Source organism: Pseudophryne corroboree, unplaced genomic scaffold (assembly GCF_028390025.1).
Source record: "Pseudophryne corroboree isolate aPseCor3 unplaced genomic scaffold, aPseCor3.hap2 scaffold_99, whole genome shotgun sequence".
In the NCBI taxonomy this organism is placed as follows: domain Eukaryota; kingdom Metazoa; phylum Chordata; class Amphibia; order Anura; family Myobatrachidae; genus Pseudophryne; species Pseudophryne corroboree.
This window is the reverse complement of record NW_026970570.1, coordinates 1,559,418-1,580,561: the sequence shown is the minus strand read 5'-3', so window position 1 is coordinate 1,580,561 and position 21,144 is coordinate 1,559,418.

The window sequence follows — 21,144 nt, the reverse complement described above, 5'->3', positions numbered from 1 at the left end:
CCCCACCGTTTCTGTTCCTGGGAACTGGCTGTTTGCTGCAGCCTTTTTCCTCTCCCTCTGCCACGGGGCAGAAATGAGGAGCCTTTTGCCCGCTTGCCCTTATGGGGCCCAAAGGACTGCGCCTGATAATACGGCGTCTTCTTATGTTGAGAGGCTACCTGGGGTAAAAATGTGGATTTCCCAGCCGTTGCCGTGGCCACCAGGTCTGTTAGACCTACCCCAAATAACTCCTCCCTTTTATAAGGCGATACTTCCATATGCCTTTTGGAATCAGCATCACCTGACCACTGTCTTGTCCATAACCCTCTTCTGGCAGAAATGGACAGCGCACTTACTCTTGATGCCAGTCGGCAAATATCCCTCTGTGCACAACGCATATATAGAAAGCATCTTTTAAATGCTCTATAGTCAGTAATATACTGTCCCTATCTAGGGTATCAATATTGTCAGTCAGGGAATCCGACCAAGCCACCCCAGCACTGCACATCCAGGCTGAGGCGATTGCTGGTCGCAGTATCACACCCGTGTGAGTGTATATACATTTTAGGATATTTTACTGCTTTCTGTCAGCAGGTTCCTTAAGGGCGGCCGTATCCGGGGACGGTAGTGCCACCTGTTTAGACAAGCGTGTGAGCGCTTTATTCACCCTAGGGGGTGTTTCCCAATGTGCCCTATCCTCTGGCGGGAAGGGGTATGATGCTAATAACTTTTTAGGAATTAACAGTTTTTATCGGGGGAAACCCACGCATCATCACACACTTCATTTAATTCCTCAGATGCAGGAAAAACTACAGGCAGTTTTTTCTCACCCAACATAATACCCTTTTTAGTGGTACTGGTATTATCAGAAATGTGTAAAAACATTTTCCATAGCCTCAATCATGTAACGTGTGGCCCTACTGGAAGTCACATTCGTCTCTTAATCGTCGACACTGGAATCAGTATCCGTGTCGGCGTCTGTATCTGCCATCTGCGGTAACGGGCGTTTTAGAGCCCCTGATGGCTTTTGAGACACCTGGACAGGCACAGGCTGAGTAGCCGGCTGTCTCATGTCATCAATCTTTTGTAAAGAGCTGACACTGTCACGTAATTCCTTCCATAAGCTCAGCCACTCAGGTGTCGACTCCCTAGGGGGTGACAACTCCATTACAGGCAATTGCTCCGCCTCCACACCATTTTCCTCCTCATACATGTCGACACAATCGTACCGACACACAGCACACACACAGGGAATGCTCTGATAGAGGACAGGACCCCACTAGCCCTTTGGGGAGACAGAGGGAGAGTATGCCAGCACACACCAGAGCGCTATATATATATATATATATATACAGGGATAACCTTATATAAGTGTTTTTCCCCTTATAGCTGCTGTATTGTTATACTACGCCTAATTAGTGCCCCCCTCTCTTTTTTAACCCCTTTCTGTAGTGTAGTAACTGCAGGGGAGAGCCAGGGAGTTTCCCTCCAACGGCGCTGTGAGAGAAAATGGCGCCAGTGTGCTGAGGAGATAGGCTCCGCCCCCTTCTCGGCGGCCTTTTCTCACGTTTTTCTGTGGAATCTGCCAGGGGTTAAAATTCATCCATATAGCCCTGGGGGCTATATGTGATGTATTTTCGCCAGCCAAGGTGTTTCTATTGCTGCTCAGGGCGCCCCCCCCTAGCGCCCTGCACCCTCAGTGACCGAAGTGTGAAGTGTGCTGAGGAGCAATGGCGCACAGCTGCAGTGCTGTGCGCTACCTTGGTGAAGACAGGATGTCTTCTGCCGCCGATTTTCCGGACCTCTTCTTGCTTCTGGCTCTGTAAGGGGGCCGGCGGCGCGGCTCTGGGACCGAGCTCCGAGGCTGGGCCTGTGTTCGGTCCCTCTGGAGCTAATGGTGTCCAGTAGCCTAAGAAGCCCAATCCACTCTGCACGCAGGTGAGTTCGCTTCTTCTCCCCTTAGTCCCTCGATGCAGTGAGCCTGTTGCCAGCAGGTCTCACTGAAAATAAAAAACCTAAAACAAAACTTTCACTAAGAAGCTCAGGAGAGCCCCTAGTGTGCACCCTTCTCGGCCGGGCACAAAAATCTAACTGAGGCTTGGAGGATTGTCATAGGGGGTGGAGCCAGTGCACACCAGGTAGTCCTAAAGCTTTACTTTTGTGCCCAGTATCCTGCGGAGCCGCTAATCCCCATGGTCCTTACGGAGTTCCCAGCATCCACTAGGACGTCAGAGAAACACTGATAGAGTATATTATATTTATGAATTAATTGCTTCCAGATTCTGCAGCAGCATCATCAGCACCACCAGTGTTACTCACAGTCACTTCACACTGACTGCTGCACAACACATCACTTAATTTCCGGGCCGCCCGCCACCTGGTGAAGAGACATGGGAGATGAAGGACCAGCAGTGCCACGTTGAGCGGAAGTATTGTTAATTAGTTACCCACACACTCCTTGTGACACCTGCTCCCCGTCTGCCCTCCCACCCGCCGCCTGCCGTCCGGAACCCGCACTGACAAGTAAGTCTCAGCAGAATGTGTCTGCCAGCAGCTCCCAGTCCCTCCTAGAGGAACACTGCCAGTGGTGTGGCGGCCGCGGCACACTAGGACTGAGAGACCGCAGCAGGAGGAAAGCACAGGTGGGCGGGAGGAGAGCATGGGCGGACATCACCACGTCACATTGCAAGGTGACGCCAGTCCCCCCAGTGAGGCCGCCGACGAATGCACTCAGCATAGTATTAGCAGCAGGCAGAGGGGGGTCGGGTGCAGCGGTGGTGGGAGGTACGGAAATGAGCTGCAGGCTAGGCTCCACCGATCACACACTCAGCGATCACTGTGCTACTCAAGCGTGGCGTGCAGCGGTGCTGGACATTAGGGAGTGCCTGTGCGCACCAGGCACCCCCTGTACGCACGCCTATGCGCTACCACCCCCCATATGCCACACTACATCACTATGCTACAGCCCTCCCATATGCTGCACTTCATAATTACACTATACCCCCCATACAACATACTACATCACCACACTACACTACTCACAATAAAATTAAAACATCCCAGTTCCTCATTCTTAATGAGCTCACGTGAGTTCTCTCCCCAACGGAGCTCCAGACCAAGTAACAATGAAGACACCAGCAGCGTGTAGGGGGCAGGCCTGGTCCACTTGTCAGGAGAGAGCAGTCACAGGAGGGTAAGAAGCGGGCGGGGCCTAGTCCTACAGACGGGAGAGAGCACAGACAGGAGAGAGCAAGGTACAGGGGTAGAAGGGGACGGAGCCTATTCTTACAGGCTTTCAAAATTCGACTTTAAAATTCGACATTTGACAAATTCGACTTTTCTGCAATGGTACAAATGCGGCAATTCGACAAAAGTATATTCAATTGAAGTTTGTAAATTCGACAACAGTGCTTTTAAACAGTAAATTCGTCATTTTCAATCCGCCACACTTTGCTGGCGGAATCTAATAAAAAATTTTTAAAAACATGTTTTTTTTTATGCAGTTTTTTTTTTTTGGTAATAGCATATCTATTTATATTAGAAGGGATTAGGTACTTGGTTTGTCTTTTTTGGAGGCACAAGTATTATTTATATATTTTTTAAAATATTATTTATTTTTTAAATGGAATGTGAAAAACCCGAAAAAAAAATTGCGTGGGTCCCCCCTCCAAAGCATAACCAGCCTCGGGCTCTTCGAGCCGGTCCTGGTTCTAAAAATCCGGGGGAAAAACGGACAGGGGATCCCCCGTATTTTTAAAACCAGCACCGGGCTCTGCGCCTGGTGCTGGTGCAAAAAATACGGGGGACAAAAAGAGTAGGGGTCCCCCGTATTTTTTACACCAGCATCGGGCTCCACTAGCTGGACAGATAATGCCACAGCCGGGGGTCACTTTTATACAGTGCCCTGCGGCCGTGGCATTAAATATCCAACTAGTCACCCCTGGCCGGGGTACCCTGGGGGAGTGGGGACCCCTTCAATCAAGGGGTCCCCCCCCCCCAGCCACCTAAGGGCCAGGGGTGAAGCCCGAGGCTGTCCCCCCCATCCAAGGGCTGCGGATGGGAGGCTGATAGCCTTGAGAAAATTTAAAGAATATTGTTTTTTCTAGTAGTACTACAAGTCCCAGCAAGCCTCCCCCGCAAGCTGGTACTTGGAGAACCACAAGTACCAGCATGCAGGAGAAAAACGGGCCCGCTGGTACCTGTAGTTCTACTGGGGGAAAAATACCCAAATAAAAACAGGACACAGACACCGTGAAAGTATAACTTTATTTCCCACCTGCCGACACACACATACTTACCTATGTTGACATGAAGCAGTCGGTCCTCTTCTCCAAGTAGAATCCACGGGTACCTGAAAATAAAAGATAATTATACTCACCTGATCCAGGTTCCAGATTAAATCCACGTACTTGGCAAAACAACAAACCGAACACCCGGACCAGACGGACTGAAAGGGGTCCCATGTTTACACATGGGATCCCTTTCCACGAATGCAGACATCCGAATCTCGCGAGAATCCGACAGCGGTATGATGACGTTCGTGCGCGCTCGGGCTAGCCGAGCAAGGCGGGAAGGTTCGAACCTGCCTCGGACCCGTGTAAAATGGGTGAAGTTCGGGGGGTTCGGATTCCGACGAACCGAACCCACTCATCACTAGTATGTACGTGAGTGTCAGGTGCCGTGCGCGTACATACGTGTCAGTGCCGTGCGTGTACGTACGTGTGTGTCAAGTGTCGTGCGTGTACGTGTGTGTCAGGTGGCGCATACCTACATGTGTGTATGTCAGGTGCTGTGCATGTGTGTACGTACAGGCGTGTGTCAGGTGCCGCGCGTGTACGTACGTGTGTGTGTGTGTGTGTGTGTGCCAGGAGCCGCGCGTGTACATGCGTGTGGGTGTCAGGAGCCGTGCGTATACGTACATACGTGTAGGTGTCAGGTGCCGTGCGTATACGTATATACGTGTGTGTGTCAGGAGCCGAGCGTGTTCGTACATGTGTGTGTGTGTGTGTGTGTGTGTGTCAGGAGCCACGCGTGTGTGTGTGTCAGGAGCCACGCGTGTTCGTACATGTGTGTCAGGTGCCGCACGTGTAAGTGTGTGTGTGTTTTAAATTCCGCGTGTGTACGTACGTATGTGTGTGCCTGGAGCCGCGCGTGTACATACATGTGTGTGTGTGTCAGGTGCTGTACGTGTATGTGTGTGTCTCAGGTGCTGCACGTGTATATGTGTGTATCTCAGGTGCTGCATTTGTATGTGTCAGCTGCCACGTGGGTGTCAGGTGTTGAGCGTGTATGTGTTTGTGTCGCATCTGTATGTGTGTGACTGTCAGGTGCTGCACGTGTATGTGTGTGTCAGGTGCTGCATGTATATATGTGTGTGTTAGGTGCTGTTCATGTATGTGGGAGTGGCAGGTGCTACATGTGTATATATGTGTGAGTGGCAGGTGCTGCGTGTGTATACGAGTGTGTGTGAGGTGCTGCGAGTGTATGTGTGTGTTAGGTGCTCTGAGTGTATATGATTGTGTGTCAGGTGCTGTGCGTGTGTGCGTTAAATGCCACATGTATGTATGTGTGTCAGGTGCTGCGTGTGTGTGTGGGTGTGTCAGGTGCTGCATGTCTGTGTGTGTGGGTGTGTCAGGTGCTGCATGTGTGTGTGTGTGTGTGTGTGTGTCTGTCAGGTGCTGCATGTGTGTGTCAGGTGCTGCATGTCTGCGTGTGTGTGTCAGGCGCTGCATGTCTGTGTCAGGTGCTGCGTGTGTGTGTGTCAGGTGCTGTGTGTGTGTGTCAGGTGCTGCGTATGTGTGTGTGTGTCAGGTGCTGCGTGTCTGTGTCAGGTGCTGCGTGTCTGCGTGTGTGTGTCAGGTGCTGCGTGTCTGCGTGTGTGTGTCAGGTGCTGCATGTCTGCGTGTGTGTGTCAGGTGCTGCGTGTGTGTGTGTGTGTCAGGTGCTGCGTGTCTGCGTGTGTGTGTCAGGTGCTGCGTGTCTGCGTGTGTGTGTCAGGCGCTGCATGTCTGTGTGTCAGGTGCTGCGTGTGTGTGTGTGTGTGTGTCAGGTGCTGTGTGTGTGTCAGGTGCTGCGTGCCGTGTGCGTGTGTCAGGTGCGTGAGTGTGCGTGTGTCAGGTGCGTGAGTGTGTGTGTGTCAGGTGCGTGAGTGTGTGTGTGTGTGTCAGGTGCGTGAGTGTGTGTGTCAGGTGCGTGAGTGTGTGTGTGTCAGGCGCTGCGTGTCTGTGTGTGTCAGGCGCTGCGTGTCTGTGTGTGTCAGGCGCTGCGTGTGAGTGTGTGCGTGTGTGTCAGGTCCGTGTGAGTGTCAGGTGCTGCGTCTGTGTGTGTGTGTCAGGTGCTGCATGTGTGCGTGTGTGTCAGGCGCTGCGTGTGCGTGTGTCAGGCGCTGCAGGGAGGGCGGGGGGGGACGGACACACAGCAGGGAGGGCGGGGGGAGAACGGACACACAGCAGAGAGGAGGAGGGGGGGTGGACGGACACAGCGGGAGGAGGGGGGGTGGCCGGACACAGCGGGAGGAGGGGGGGTGGCCGGACACAGCGGGAGGAGGGGGGGGTGGCCGGACACAGCGGGAGGGGGGGGGGTGGCCGGACACAGCGGGAGGGGGGGGGTGGACGGACACAGCGGGAGGGGGGGTGGCCGGACACAGCGGGAGGGGGGGGGGTGGCCGGACACAGCGGAAGGAGGGGAGGGTGGCCGGACACAGCGGGAGGAGGGGAGGGTGGCCGGACACAGCGGGAGGGGGGGGGGTGGCCAGACACAGCGGGAGTGGGGGGGGGGTGGCCGGTCACAGCGGGAGGGGGGGGTGGCCGGACACAGCGGGAGGTAGGGGGTGGACGGACACAGCGAGAGGGGGGGGTGGCCGGACACAGCGGGAGGGGGGGTGGCCGGACACAGCGGGAGGAGGGGAGGGTGGCCGGACACAGCGGGAGGAGGGGAGGGTGGCCGGACACACAGCAGGGAGGGCGCGGGGGGGAACACACTGCAGGGAGGAGGGGGGGGACACACAGCAGGGAGGGCAAGGGGGGGGCGACGGACACACAGCAGGGGGGGGAGACGGACACACAGCAGGGAGGGCGAGAGGGGGAAGGGGGGGTGACTGGTGACCATAGAGACCTTGATAAATACCGCATACTGCAGGGAGGGAGGGCCGGACACAGCGGGAGGAGGAGGAGGGAGGAGTGGCCGGACACAGCTGCCCGAGACGCCTCCTACTGCCAGCCGCACCACAGACGCGGGGAGGAGACGCAGGCAGCCACCAGGGAAGGTCCGGCGGGCGGCCGGGCACACAGCGGGCAAGCGGGCGGGCGAGCGGGCGAGCGGGCGGGCGGGAGGGGAGGGTGGCCGGGCGGGCGAGAGGGGAGGGTGGCCGGACACGCGGGGGAGAAGTGGAAGCTGGGTACACAGCGGTGGGCTGCCTGACAGAACTCACCCAGTGCTACGCAGCTCCGGCGATCTCCTCCCGCTTCATGGACCTCAATGAACTCACACGCCGGGAACCGCTGGCTGTCCTCCTGCAGCTCCACGTGACTCCTTCCCGCTCTGTCTCCTCGTGCCCAACTGCCAGAGCTACTCTCTGTACACCCCCTGCTGGCGGTCACTGCGCAGGCGCAATAAATTGAAATGCCCTATCTCTATAATGGGGCATATTTCTCTTAATTAAAAAAACCCTATAACTTTCTGAAAAACCACAACCCCAAAAGGCACTACACTGGGGCATACTCTATCTAGTAAAACAAACCCCAAGTCTTAATTCGTCCTCTATCCTGAGTTATGCCTTCCCAAAAAAATCTTCATTCACTCTATAGGAAAACGTTGTCAAAAAGCCACAGAGGGAGTGGCAGAAAAAAACTGACAGTTGGAACTTTAGCTTACTCCCAATTCCTCATTTTTTATTATTTTGCCCTGAAATTTGGCCTGCGGCAGCGGGTGACGATTCTACGCGTCCATGCCAAATTTCAGCTCAGTACGTCCTATCAGTTTTGAGGTGTAGCCCCTCAAACACCATGCCCCCATCTCAGAAGTTCCCTATGGGAGAATTCCGTTTGTTCGATTCAGCCTTAATATAAGGGCACGACCGTGCCCTTATAATTGACAGTATTGTTTTCTTTCAAAAATCCACTTAATTTTCTTTACCCGATTATTAAAATGGTAATTGACAAAAAACAAACTACATTGTCACCAGAAGAGCAATACAAAATGTACAAGTGATATATTAAAATCATCTTTCCAGCTTGAATTTCAATGATGCATTGGGGCAACGATTTTGTGAGAAACATCTTCACCCTTAAATAAAGATTTTCTTAATTCCTTACCTGTGTGCTAATTAGATATCACCTTGTTTTCACATTAAACAGACTTCCACATGAGAAAACAGCAAAGATGCAGTGGCGTTAATGTTTCCTGGTGTCAACCTGTATTATTTCCGTAGACATTGAAATGAGGATGCATCTTGCTGCCTTTCCAATGAAGCAAGTTTAATTTAGTAATAGGTGAAAAACCATCCCTACAAAGATGTTAATCAGATACTTGGCTTTGTGGACACTTTTCAGAGAACAAATTTGTTAGCATAAAAATAAAGCCAGAAAATGAAGAGCTGTTTAATCACTCAATTGGATTTTTCTGCCAGCATATTTCTTTTTCTCTGCAACCCACTGCTAAATTGTGCTTCCTAGCTGTTTTTATAAAATCACTGAATCAAATCTAACTCTGATTACATCAGAGAAGGCCAGGTACCCTACACCATAACAGGGGTTTTCGAAATTTTGACTTGTCTACTTAAAGATCAAAAAAATCTGATAACAAGGTCAATTACGTCCCTGGGTGGGATTGAACCACCAACCTTTTGGTTAATAGCCGTACACACTAAGTGATTGCGCCACAGCGACACTTTGCAAAAGTACATACTGACAAAGGCTAATAAGCATTCATCTAGAACGTTTCCTATAAAAACTTTAAATAGTCAATAATCTGGAGAGTTTTTGTAAGATGTTTCTTCCATCAACCAATGAAGAAACACATTGGTACTTTCCCATGATGAGTGAGTGCTTCAGGATCTCTTGCACTTACATGTGCAGCAGAGTACTGTAATGGAAGCATGCTGGGTCCATAACCCAGAGGTAGGCAGATTGAAACTATCCTCTGCTATATGCATATTTTTTTTGTTAATTAAAGTAATCCAAAACTGGGATTGATATTTTTGCTCTTTTATTTTTACTTAAAGTACAATAACTTTTACCATTTTAATTTGTTTTAATAGTATATTGACAGTATTGTTTTCTTTCAAAAATCCAATTAATTTTCTTTACCCGATTATTAAAATGATAATTGACAAAAACAAACTACATTGTCACCAGAAGAGCAATACAAAATGTACAAGTGATATATTAAAATCATCTTTCCAGCTTAAATTTCAATGATGCATTGGGGCAACGATTTTGTGAGAAACATCTTCACCCTTAAATAAAGATTTTCTTAATTCCTTACCTGTGTGCTAATTAGATATCACCTTGTTTTCACATTAAACAGACTTCCACATGAGAAAACAGCAAAGATGCAGTGGCGTTAATGTTTCCTGGTGTCAACCTGTATTATTTCCGTAGATATTGAAATGAGGATGCATCTTGCTGCCTTTCCAATGAAGCAAGTTTAATTTAGTAATAGGTGAAAAACCATCCCTACAAAGATGTTAATCAGATACTTGGCTTTGTGGACACTTTTCAGAGAACAAATTTGTTATCATAAAAATAAAGCCAGAAAATGAAGAGCTGTTTAATCACTCAATTGGATTTTTCTGCCAGCATTTTTCTTTTTCTCTGCAACCCACTGCTAAATTGTGCTTCCTAGCTGTTTTTTTTTATAAAATCACTTAATCAAATCTAACTCTGATTACATCAGAGAAGGCCAGGTACCCTACACCATAAGAGGGGGTTTGCAATTTTGACTTGTCTACTTAAATATCACCAAAATCTGATCACAAGGTCAATTACGTCCCTGGGTGGGATTGAACCACCAACCTTTTGATTAATAGCTGAACACACTAACCGATTGCGCCACAGAGACACTTTGCAAAAAGTATATACTGACAAAGACTAATAAGCATTCATCTAGAACGTTTCCTAGAAAAACTTTAAAAAGTCAATAATCTGGAGAGTGTTTGTAAGATGTTTCTTCCAGCAACCAATGAAGAAACACATTGGTACTTTCGCATGATGAGTGAGTGCTTCAGGATCTCTTGCACTTACATGTGCAGCAGAGTACTGCAATGGAAGCATGCTGGGTTCATAACCCAGAGGTAGGCAGATTGAAACTATCCTTTGCTATATGCATTTTTTTTTGTTCATTAAAGTAATCCAAAACTGGGATTGATATTTTAGCTTTTATTTTTACTTAAAGTACAATAACTTTTACCATTTTAATTTGTTTTAATAGTATATTGACAGTATTGTTTTCTTTCAAAAATCCACTTAATTTTCTTTACCCTATTATTAAAATGGTAATTGACAAAAACAAACTACATTGTCACCAGAAGAGCAATACAAAATGTACAAGTGATATATTAAAATCATCTTTCCAGCTTGAATTTCAATGATGCATTGGGGCAACGATTTTGTGAGAAACATCTTCACCCTTAAATAAAGATTTTCTTAATTCCTTACCTGTGTGCTAATTAGATATCACCTTGTTTTCACATTAAACAGACTTCCACATGAGAAAGCAGCAAGGATGCAGTGGCGTTAATGTTTCCTGGTGTCAACCTGTATTATTTCAGTAGATATTGAAATGAGGATGCATCTTGCTGCCTTTCCAATGAAGCAAGTTTAATTTAGTAATAGGTGAAAAACCATCCCTACAAATATGTTAATCAGATACTTGGCTTTGTGGACACTTTTCAGAGAACAAATTAGTTAGCATAAAAATAAAGCCAGAAAATGAAGAGCTGTTTAATCACTCAATTGGATTTTTCTGCCAGCATATTTCTTTTTCTCTGCAACCCACTGCTAAATTGTGCTTCCTAGCTGTTTTTATAAAATCACTGAATCAAATCTAACTCTGATTACATCAGAGAAGGCCAGGTACCCTACACCATAACAGGGGGTTTGAAATTTTGACTTGTCTACTTAAAGATCACCAAAATCTGATAACAATGTCAATTAAGTCCCTGGGTGGGATTGAACCACCAACCTTTTGGTTAATAGCCTTACACACTAACTGATTGCGCCACAGTGACACTTTGCAAAAGTACATACTGACAAAGGCTAATAAGCATTCATCTAGAACGATTCCTAGAAACATTTTAAAAAGTCAATAATGTGGAGAGTTTTTGTATGATGTTTCTTCCATCAACCAATGAAGAAACACATTGGTACTTTCCCATGATGAGTGAGTGCTTCAGGATCTCTTGCACTTACATGTGCAGCAGAGTACTGTAATGGAAGCATGCTGGGTCCATAACCCAGAGGTAGGCAGATTGAAACTATCCTCTGCTATATGCATTTTTTTTTTGTTAATTAAAGTAATCCAAAACTGGGATTGATATTTTTGCTCTTTTATTTTTACTTAAAGTACAATAACTTTTACCATTTTAATTTGTTTTAATAGTATATTGACAGTATTGTTTTCTTTCAAAAATCCAATTAATTTTCTTTACCCGATTATTAAAATGGTAATTGACAAAAGCAAACTACATTGTCACCAGAAGAGCAATACAAAATGTACAAGTGATATATTAAAATCATCTTTCCAGCTTGAATTTCAATGATGCATTGGGGCAACGATTTTGTGAGAAACATCTTCACCCTTAAATAAAGATTTTCTTAATTCCTTACCTGTGTGCTAATTAGATATCACCTTGTTTTCACATTAAACAGACTTCCACATGAGAAAGCAGCAAGGATGCAGTGGCGTTAATGTTTCCTGGTGTCAACCTGTATTATTTCAGTAGATATTGAAATGAGGATGCATCTTGCTGCCTTTCCAATGAAGCAAGTTTAATTTAGTAATAGGTGAAAAACCATCCCTACAAAGATGTTAATCAGATACTTGGCTTTGTGGACACTTTTCAGAGAACAAATTTGTTAGCATAAAAATAAAGCCAGAAAATGAAGAGCTGTTTAAACAGTCAATTGGATTTTTTTGCCAGCATATTTCTTTTTCTCTGCAACCCACTGCTAAATTGTGCTTCCTAGCTGTTTTTATAAAATCACTGAATCAAATCTAACTCTGATTACATCAGAGAAGGCCAGGTACCCTACACCATAACAGGGGTTTTCGAAATTTTGACTTGTCTACTTAAATATCACCAAAATCTGATCACAAGGTCAATTACGTCCCTGGGTGGGATTGAACCACCAACCTTTTGATTAATAGCTGAACACACTAACCGATTGCGCCACAGAGACACTTTGCAAAAAGTACATACTGACAAAGACTAATAAGCATTCATCTAGAACGTTTCCTAGAAAAACTTTAAATAGTCAATAATCTGGAGAGTTTTTGTAAGATGTTTCTTCCATCAACCAATGAAGAAACACATTGGTACTTTCCCATGATGAGTGAGTGCTTCAGGATCTCTTGCACTTACATGTGCAGCAGAGTACTGTAATGGAAGCATGCTGGGTCCATAACCCAGAGGTAGGCAGATTGAAACTATCCTCTGCTATATGCATTTTTTTTTGTTAATTAAAGTAATCCAAAACTGGGATTGATATTTTTGCTCTTTTATTTTTACTTAAAGTACAATAACTTTTACCATTTTAATTTGTTTTAATAGTATATTGACAGTATTGTTTTCTTTCAAAAATCCAATTAATTTTCTTTACCCGATTATTAAAATGGTAATTGACAAAAACAAACTACATTGTCACCAGAAGAGCAATACAAAATGTACAAGTGATATATTAAAATCATCTTTCCAGCTTGAATTTCAATGATGCATTGGGGCAACGATTTTGTGAGAAACATCTTCACCCTTAAATAAAGATTTTCTTAATTCCTTACCTGTGTGCTAATTAGATATCACCTTGTTTTCACATTAAACAGACTTCCACATGAGAAAGCAGCAAGGATGCAGTGGCGTTAATGTTTCCTGGTGTCAACCTGTATTATTTCAGTAGATATTGAAATGAGGATGCATCTTGCTGCCTTTCCAATGAAGCAAGTTTAATTTAGTAATAGGTGAAAAACCATCCCTACAAAGATGTTAATCAGATACTTGGCTTTGTGGACACTTTTCAGAGAACAAATTAGTTAGCATAAAAATAAAGCCAGAAAATGAAGAGCTGTTTAATCACTCAATTGGATTTTTCTGCCAGCATATTTCTTTTTCTCTGCAACCCACTGCTAAATTGTGCTTCCTAGCTGTTTTTATAAAATCACTGAATCAAATCTAACTCTGATTACATCAGAGAAGGCCAGGTACCCTACACCATAACAGGGGGTTTGAAATTTTGACTTGTCTACTTAAAGATCACCAAAATCTGATAACAAGGTCAATTAAGTCCCTGGGTGGGATTGAACCACCAACCTTTTGGTTAATAGCCTTACACACTAACTGATTGCGCCACAGCGACACTTTGCAAAAGTACATACTGACAAAGGCTAATAAGCATTCATCTAGAACGATTCCTAGAAACATTTTAAAAAGTCAATAATGTGGAGAGTTTTTGTATGATGTTTCTTCCATCAACCAATGAAGAAACACATTGGTACTTTCCCATGATGAGTGAGTGCTTCAGGATCTCTTGCACTTACATGTGCAGCAGAGTACTGTAATGGAAGCATGCTGGGTCCATAACCCAGAGGTAGGCAGATTGAAACTATCCTCTGCTATATGCATTTTTTTTTTGTTAATTAAAGTAATCCAAAACTGGGATTGATATTTTTGCTCTTTTATTTTTACTTAAAGTACAATAACTTTTACCATTTTAATTTGTTTTAATAGTATATTGACAGTATTGTTTTCTTTCAAAAATCCAATTAATTTTCTTTACCCGATTATTAAAATGGTAATTGACAAAAGCAAACTACATTGTCACCAGAAGAGCAATACAAAATGTACAAGTGATATATTAAAATCATCTTTCCAGCTTGAATTTCAATGATGCATTGGGGCAACGATTTTGTGAGAAACATCTTCACCCTTAAATAAAGATTTTCTTAATTCCTTACCTGTGTGCTAATTAGATATCACCTTGTTTTCACATTAAACAGACTTCCACATGAGAAAGCAGCAAGGATGCAGTGGCGTTAATGTTTCCTGGTGTCAACCTGTATTATTTCAGTAGATATTGAAATGAGGATGCATCTTGCTGCCTTTCCAATGAAGCAAGTTTAATTTAGTAATAGGTGAAAAACCATCCCTACAAAGATGTTAATCAGATACTTGGCTTTGTGGACACTTTTCAGAGAACAAATTAGTTAGCATAAAAATAAAGCCAGAAAATGAAGAGCTGTTTAATCACTCAATTGGATTTTTCTGCCAGCATATTTCTTTTTCTCTGCAACCCACTGCTAAATTGTGCTTCCTAGCTGTTTTTATAAAATTACTGAATCAAATCTAACTCTGATTACATCAGAGAAGGCCAGGTACCCTACACCATAACAGGGGGTTTGAAATTTTGACTTGTCTACTTAAAGATCACCAAAATCTGATAACAAGGTCAATTAAGTCCCTGGGTGGGATTGAACCACCAACCTTTTGGTTAATAGCCTTACACACTAACTGATTGCGCCACAGCGACACTTTGCAAAAGTACATACTGACAAAGGCTAATAAGCATTCATCTAGAACGATTCCTAGAAACATTTTAAAAAGTCAATAATGTGGAGAGTTTTTGTAAGATGTTTCTTCCATCAACCAATGAAGAAACACATTGGTACTTTCCCATGATGAGTGAGTGCTTCAGGATCTCTTGCACTTACATGTGCAGCAGAGTACTGTAATGGAAGCATGCTGGGTCCATAACCCAGAGGTAGGCAGATTGAAACTATCCTCTGCTATATGCAATTTTTTTTGTTAATTAAAGTAATCCAAAACTGGGATTGATATTTTTGCTCTTTTATTTTTACTTAAAGTACAATAACTTTTACCATTTTAATTTGTTTTAATAGTATATTGACAGTATTGTTTTCTTTCAAAAATCCAATTAATTTTCTTTACCCGATTATTAAAATGGTAATTGACAAAAACAAACTACATTGTCACCAGAAGAGCAATACAAAATGTACAAGTGATATATTAAAATCATCTTTCCAGCTTGAATTTCAATGATGCATTGGGGCAACGATTTTGTGAGAAACATCTTCACCCTTAAATAAAGATTTTCTTAATTCCTTACCTGTGTGCTAATTAGATATCACCTTGTTTTCACATTAAACAGACTTCCACATGAGAAAACAGCAAAGATGCAGTGGCGTTAATGTTTCCTGGTGTCAACCTGTATTATTTCCGTAGATATTGAAATGAGGATGCATCTTGCTGCCTTTCCAATGAAGCAAGTTTAATTTAGTAATAGGTGAAAAACCATCCCTACAAAGATGTTAATCAGATACTTGGCTTTGTGGACACTTTTCAGAGAACAAATTTGTTATCATAAAAATAAAGCCAGAAAATGAAGAGCTGTTTAATCACTCAATTGGATTTTTCTGCCAGCATTTTTCTTTTTCTCTGCAACCCACTGCTAAATTGTGCTTCCTAGCTGATTTTTTATAAAATCACTTAAACAAATCTAACTCTGATTACATCAGAGAAGGCCAGGTACCCTACACCATAAGAGGGGGTTTGCAATTTTGACTTGTCTACTTAAATATCACCAAAATCTGATCACAAGGTCAATTACGTCCCTGGGTGGGATTGAACCACCAACCTTTTGATTAATAGCTGAACACACTAACCGATTGCGCCACAGAGACACTTTGCAAAAAGTACATACTGACAAAGACTAATAAGCATTCATCTAGAACGTTTCCTAGAAAAACTTTAAAAAGTCAATAATCTGGAGAGTTTTTGTAAGATGTTTCTTCCAGCAACCAATGAAGAAACACATTGGTACTTTCGCATGATGAGTGAGTGCTTCAGGATCTCTTGCACTTACATGTGCAGCAGAGTACTGCAATGGAAGCATGCTGGGCCTATAACCCAGAGGTAGGCAGATTGAAACTATCCTTTGCTATATGCATTTTTTTTGTTCATTAAAGTAATCCAAAACTGGGATTGATATTTTAGCTTTTATTTTTACTTAAAGTACAATAACTTTTACCATTTTAATTTGTTTTAATAGTATATTGACAGTATTGTTTTCTTTCAAAAATCAACTTAATTTTCTTTACCCTATTATTAAAATGGTAATTGACAAAAACAAACTACATTGTCACCAGAAGAGCAATACAAAATGTACAAGTGATATATTAAAATCATCTTTCCAGCTTGAATTTCAATGATGCATTGGGGCAACGATTTTGTGAGAAACATCTTCACCCTTAAATAAAGATTTTCTTAATTCCTTACCTGTGTGCTAATTAGATATCACCTTGTTTTCACATTAAACAGACTTCCACATGAGAAAGCAGCAAGGATGCAGTAGCGTTAATGTTTCCTGGTGTCAACCTGTATTATTTCAGTAGATATTGAAATGAGGATGCATCTTGCTGCCTTTCCAATGAAGCAAGTTTAATTTAGTAATAGGTGAAAAACCATCCCTACAAATATGTTAATCAGATACCTGGCTTTGTGGACTCTTTTCAGAGAACAAATTAGTTAGCATAAAAATAAAGCCAGAAAATGAAGAGCTGTTTAATCACTCAATTGGATTTTTCTGCCAGCATATTTCTTTTTCTCTGCAACCCACTGCTAAATTGTGCTTCCTAGCTGTTTTTATAAAATCACTGAATCAAATCTAACTCTGATTACATCAGAGAAGGCCAGGTACCCTACACCATAACAGGGGGTTTGAAATTTTGACTTGTCTACTTAAAGATCACCAAAATCTGATAACAAGGTCAATTAAGTCCCTGGGTGGGATTGAACCACCAACCTTTTGGTTAATAGCCTTACACACTAACTGATTGCGCCACAGCGACACTTTGCAAAAGTACATACTGACAAAGGCTAATAAGCATTCATCTAGAACGATTCCTAGAAACATTTTAAAAAGTCAATAATGTGGAGAGTTTTTGTAAGATGTTTCTTCCATCAACCAATGAAGAAACACATTGGTACTTTCCCATGATGAGTGAGTGCTTCAGGATCTCTTGCACTTACATGTGCAGCAGAGTACTGTAATGGAAGCATGCTGGGTCCATAACCCAGAGGTAGGCAGATTGAAACTATCCTCTGCTATATGCAATTTTTTTTGTTAATTAAAGTAATCCAAAACTGGGATTGATATTTTTGCTCTTTTATTTTTACTTAAAGTACAATAACTTTTACCATTTTAATTTGTTTTAATAGTATATTGACAGTATTGTTTTCTTTCAAAAATCCAATTAATTTTCTTTACCCGATTATTAAAATGGTAATTGACAAAAACAAACTACATTGTCACCAGAAGAGCAATACAAAATGTACAAGTGATATATTAAAATCATCTTTCCAGCTTGAATTTCAATGATGCATTGGGGCAACGATTTTGTGAGAAACATCTTCACCCTTAAATAAAGATTTTCTTAATTCCTTACCTGTGTGCTAATTAGATATCACCTTGTTTTCACATTAAACAGACTTCCACATGAGAAAACAGCAAAGATGCAGTGGCGTTAATGTTTCCTGGTGTCAACCTGTATTATTTCCGTAGATATTGAAATGAGGATGCATCTTGCTGCCTTTCCAATGAAGCAAGTTTAATTTAGTAATAGGTGAAAAACCATCCCTACAAAGATGTTAATCAGATACTTGGCTTTGTGGACACTTTTCAGAGAACAAATTTGTTATCATAAAAATAAAGCCAGAAAATGAAGAGCTGTTTAATCACTCAATTGGATTTTTCTGCCAGCATTTTTCTTTTTCTCTGCAACCCACTGCTAAATTGTGCTTCCTAGCTGATTTTTTATAAAATCACTTAAACAAATCTAACTCTGATTACATCAGATAAGGCCAGGTACCCTACACCATAAGAGGGGGTTTGCAATTTTGACTTGTCTACTTAAATATCACCAAAATCTGATCACAAGGTCAATTACGTCCCTGGGTGGGATTGAACCACCAACCTTTTGATTAATAGCTGAACACACTAACCGATTGCGCCACAGAGACACTTTGCAAAAAGTACATACTGACAAAGACTAATAAGCATTCATCTAGAACGTTTCCTAGAAAAACTTTAAAAAGTCAATAATCTGGAGAGTTTTTGTAAGATGTTTCTTCCAGCAACCAATGAAGAAACACATTGGTACTTTCGCATGATGAGTGAGTGCTTCAGGATCTCTTGCACTTACATGTGCAGCAGAGTACTGCAATGGAAGCATGCTGGGCCTATAACCCAGAGGTAGGCAGATTGAAACTATCCTTTGCTATATGCATTTTTTTTGTTCATTAAAGTAATCCAAAACTGGGATTGATATTTTAGCTTTTATTTTTACTTAAAGTACAATAACTTTTACCATTTTAATTTGTTTTAATAGTATATTGACAGTATTGTTTTCTTTCAAAAATCAACTTAATTTTCTTTACCCTATTATTAAAATGGTAATTGACAAAAACAAACTACATTGTCACCAGAAGAGCAATACAAAATGTACAAGTGATATATTAAAATCATCTTTCCAGCTTGAATTTCAATGATGCATTGGGGCAACGATTTTGTGAGAAACATCTTCACCCTTAAATAAAGATTTTCTTAATTCCTTACCTGTGTGCTAATTAGATATCACCTTGTTTTCACATTAAACAGACTTCCACATGAGAAAGCAGCAAGGATGCAGTAGCGTTAATGTTTCCTGGTGTCAACCTGTATTATTTCAGTAGATATTGAAATGAGGATGCATCTTGCTGCCTTTCCAATGAAGCAAGTTTAATTTAGTAATAGGTGAAAAACCATCCCTACAAATATGTTAATCAGATACCTGGCTTTGTGGACTCTTTTCAGAGAACAAATTAGTTAGCATAAAAATAAAGCCAGAAAATGAAGAGCTGTTTAATCACTCAATTGGATTTTTCTGCCAGCATATTTCTTTTTCTCTGCAACCCACTGCTAAATTGTGCTTCCTAGCTGTTTTTATAAAATCACTGAATCAAATCTAACTCTGATTACATCAGAGAAGGCCAGGTACCCTACACCATAACAGGGGGTTTGAAATTTTGACTTGTCTACTTAAAGATCACCAAAATCTGATAACAAGGTCAATTAAGTCCCTGGGTGGGATTGAACCACCAACCTTTTGGTTAATAGCCTTACACACTAACTGATTGCGCCACAGCGACACTTTGCAAAAGTACATACTGACAAAGGCTAATAAGCATTCATCTAGAACGATTCCTAGAAACATTTTAAAAAGTCAATAATGTGGAGAGTTTTTGTAAGATGTTTCTTCCATCAACCAATGAAGAAACACATTGGTACTTTCCCATGATGAGTGAGTGCTTCAGGATCTCTTGCACTTACATGTGCAGCAGAGTACTGTAATGGAAGCATGCTGGGTCCATAACCCAGAGGTAGGCAGATTGAAACTATCCTCTGCTATATGCAATTTTTTTTGTTAATTAAAGTAATCCAAAACTGGGATTGATATTTTTGCTCTTTTATTTTTACTTAAAGTACAATAACTTTTACCATTTTAATTTGTTTTAATAGTATATTGACAGTATTGTTTTCTTTCAAAAATCCAATTAATTTTCTTTACCCGATTATTAAAATGGTAATTGACAAAAACAAACTACATTGTCACCAGAAGAGCAATACAAAATGTACAAGTGATATATTAAAATCATCTTTCCAGCTTGAATTTCAATGATGCATTGGGGCAACGATTTTGTGAGAAACATCTTCACCCTTAAATAAAGATTTTCTTAATTCCTTACCTGTGTGCTAATTAGATATCACCTTGTTTTCACATTAAACAGACTTCCACATGAGAAAACAGCAAAGATGCAGTGGCGTTAATGTTTCCTGGTGTCAACCTGTATTATTTCCGTAGATATTGAAATGAGGATGCATCTTGCTGCCTTTCCAATGAAGCAAGTTTAATTTAGTAATAGGTGAAAAACCATCCCTACAAAGATGTTAATCAGATACTTGGCTTTGTGGACACTTTTCAGAGAACAAATTTGTTATCATAAAAATAAAGCCAGAAAATGAAGAGCTGTTTAATCACTCAATTGGATTTTTCTGCCAGCATTTTTCTTTTTCTCTGCAACCCACTGCTAAATTGTGCTTCCTAGCTGATTTTTTATAAAATCACTTAAACAAATCTAACTCTGATTACATCAGATAAGGCCAGGTACCCTACACCATAAGAGGGGGTTTGCAATTTTGACTTGTCTACTTAAATATCACCAAAATCTGATCACAAGGTCAATTACGTCCCTGGGTGGGATTGAACCACCAACCTTTTGATTAATAGCTGAACACACTAACCGATTGCGCCACAGAGACACTTTGCAAAAAGTACATACTGACAAAGACTAATAAGCATTCATCTAGAACGTTTCCTAGAAAAACTTTAAAAAGTCAATAATCTGGAGAGTTTTTGTAAGATGTTTCTTCCAGCAACCAATGAAGAAACACATTGGTACTTTCGCATGATGAGTGAGTGCTTCAGGATCTCTTGCACTTACATGTGCAGCAGAGTACTGCAATGGAAGCATGCTGGGCCTATAACCCAGAGGTAGGCAGATTGAAACTATCCTTTGCTATATGCATTTTTTTTGTTCATTAAAGTAATCCAAAACTGGGATTGATATTTTAGCTTTTATTTTTACTTAAAGTACAATAACTTTTACCATTTTAATTTGTTTTAATAGTATATTGACAGTATTGTTTTCTTTCAAAAATCAACTTAATTTTCTTTACCCTATTATTAAAATGGTAATTGACAAAAACAAACTACATTGTCACCAGAAGAGCAATACAAAATGTACAAGTGATATATTAAAATCATCTTTCCAGCTTGAATTTCAATGATGCATTGGGGCAACGATTTTGTGAGAAACATCTTCACCCTTAAATAAAGATT